The sequence below is a fragment of the Condylura cristata genome, unplaced genomic scaffold (genome assembly GCF_000260355.1).
Source record: "Condylura cristata isolate star-nosed mole 26May11 unplaced genomic scaffold, ConCri1.0 scaffold00027, whole genome shotgun sequence".
In the NCBI taxonomy this organism is placed as follows: Eukaryota; Metazoa; Chordata; class Mammalia; order Eulipotyphla; family Talpidae; genus Condylura; species Condylura cristata.
This window is the reverse complement of record NW_004567128.1, coordinates 15,310,053-15,313,110: the sequence shown is the minus strand read 5'-3', so window position 1 is coordinate 15,313,110 and position 3,058 is coordinate 15,310,053.

The following is a 3,058-nucleotide window of genomic DNA, read 5'->3' as shown; positions in this document are numbered from 1 at the left end:
AAAGTGCTGGATGTTTGATAAATGTCTAGGACTTTCATTTAAAGTTAAGGACAGAAGGTGCTCCTTCTCTGTGAATAATAATGACATAAAAGGAAAGAATGCCTTGATACACTTGGGATAAAAAGGGCACAGTGAGTGATTCACCTGATAACTTGGTTTGCTGAACAAATATCTAACTCACCTGTGCTGGCAACGGATAAGCACAGAAATAGTAGGCAAGGATAAGGAAATAATCCACTGTTATAAAACTTTTTTTAAAAAAATATTTATTTATTCATGCTTATAGAACTGGGTACAGGCCAGAGGTGTGGTGGGTGAGAGGATTCACAGAACAGACCTATCTAAAGTACACCATTGAGGGAGCAGTGGGCGGGTCAGGAGAGGTCTGCTGCGCCAGATGTGTGCCAGCCCCCTGGCTGGGGATCGAACTCATGCCTCAGCAGTGATAACATTGCATGAAGGTCTTGAGACTTAAACCCCCTCTGCCACCAGAAGGCCCTGACATATATTTTATATATTCTTTATATTTTACTTTAGTATCCAAAAAATTGGATGGCAGGATTGGATTTCAATCCTTTTTGTCTTCAGAAAAAAATTGAAGTGTACATGTTGACAACCGCCAAGTTCATTTAGGTATACTCATGGTAATTGATCACTAAAGATAAACTGTGCCTCTTGCTCCAGTTTCTTTCTCAAGAGGACTAAAATGAGTTCTGCTAAAAAGAATTTAAGAAAAACTCACTATTCCCTAATCTACTTACAAACCCGTGCGCAGAGAAAGAAATGTATAATTCTAAAGCCATTCACTTTAAAGTTAACATGCTATTCGCATGTTTAGGGTAAAAACCCTTTTTACAGGAGAACACTGAAAAAAGTGCTGAGGGCAAGATAATGCGTCTCTGCCTTCCTGCTTGTGCATTTTTTTGCATCTATATGTCAACAACTAAAATCACTACAGACAGTGCAAAAGCAAAATGACATTGCTTCTCCCAGGTAATAATTTTATCACCCAATTTCAAAGTAATTGGTGATTCTTTTTGGATTCTTTTAGTATGTAAAAGAAATGTCTTTTAAAATATTTTATTTAATGTAAAAAAGAATTCAATGATATACATTACCCCCACCAAATGTCTACAGAATTAGGGCACTAAATTGTTGGTGCAATAACCATCTTATGATTAGAGGAATTTCGTCTTGCTGGCAGCATGAGTCTATGATGACTTTTTTCAAAGTATACCCTTTCTCTCATGCGATTGTTTGTGGAAAGCTTTTACGAAATATTCTTTAGAACAGATTATTCACCATTTTCCAAACTAGAGAAATTTGATATATTTGGAGGCTAAAGTGCTTAGGTGCATAGAACATGATAAAAAATGCTGATGGGATTGCAAAAATTAAAAAAAAACATTTACTTTGTCTAGCTCAATATGTAAAAAGCTAATGACAAAGAACAGTCTAAAAAGATTTGCTTAGTACTGAGACAATGCTGCTACTCACAAAGTATCAGTAACATAATTTTGTCTTGATTTGATCATGTTTAGAGATTGTTGTAAAGAGATCATTTCCTTATAATTTTTGAAAGCCAAATAGGTGGAAAGCAAAAGCAATAAAGAAAAGTGAAAAACAATTTGATTGGTATTGAGAAAACAATGGGACAGTTTTGCCATGGAATTAGTTGACTGTATTTCCATGATATCTTGGATCAGCTGTAAAGCCGAGGTGTTTATTTTTTTAAAGATTTATTTATTTATGCATACAAGATCTGGGGTACAGGCCAGAGGTGCAAGGGGTGAGAGGATTCACCAGAGACAGAGTGGGGAGCAGAACAGGCAGATGCACTGAAATACACTATTGAGGGGAGCAGCAGGCTGACAGGAAAGGTCTGCTGTGCCCTGTGGGTCAGCTCCCTGGCTGGGGATCGAACTCGGTGCTGCAGGGCCTGTGGACAGCGCTTTGTGCCACCAGGGAGGGCCCAAAACCAAGGTGTTTAAAAAGAAAGAAAATTGGTTGTGATTAAGAAAGTCTTTATAATTGATTAAATTTAGGACGGTACATAATGGATAATTAGGGGAGATATAAACAAAATATTGTCAAATGTTACATTCTAGGTTATAAAGAGACTAATCTACAAATCTGGATTTTATTATGAGCTGAAGAAAAGACAAATCAAAGCTGCAGGAAAAGTATAAAAAGGAACTGACAGCTTTGCTTCACGCCTTTGGTTTTTATGGTCCTGCCATAAAAGCATCCTTGAGGTTTCACATGGTCATGACAATGCTTTCATTTAATGACGACCACTACAAAACAAAGCAAAACCAAAGAACCCTATCAAGTTCTTGAGTACACACTGATGGTGACAACGCCTTTGCTGACAAGACCTGACAGCCTAACTGTGGTAAGCAGCGCCACCTAGTGGCTAAATTTATGTATAACAAGAAACCACATTTTTTTTCTAACGATGACCAGGTCACTCACTAAATCCTCTTTTACAAAGCCTCATCCGTTCTTTAGCAAGCTGAGGGAAGATTTTATATCACAAGAGATGGACTTGGAAAATACAGGGGCATAATGTACAGTACATATTACTTAATAAATTGTGACTGGATACAGAAACACTTTAGCATCTGTTCAGGTTCATTCAAACGGAATGATAAAACCCACGATTAAATTTGTGAACCTATCTAGGATGGTCAGATGAAAGGAAGCTATGGGAACACTTGTGTAGCTTCCTCAGTTCTTTTTCCAATTGAAGAGGACACCTTTGGCTTGAATTGCACCCTCATGTGACTCAAATCAAGGACCTGGGGATGGTTATGCAGTGAGCATTCTCTCTCCTTAGTTTTGAAAGGCAACTCTGTTGGGGAGGCCCATGTGTTCACTAGTGAGTGCAGTTCAGTTAGCCATAAACAGTCATCCAAGTTTCTGTGGGAAACAGTATAAGTTGAAACAGGCCTCAGAACACACAGCATAGCCCCGCCTGGGCCTAGCACACACAGCGCCTCTCTGAGGGACGTGAGGGGCAGCTGAGGAGCAGATAAGCACTGATGAACGCTCTGAC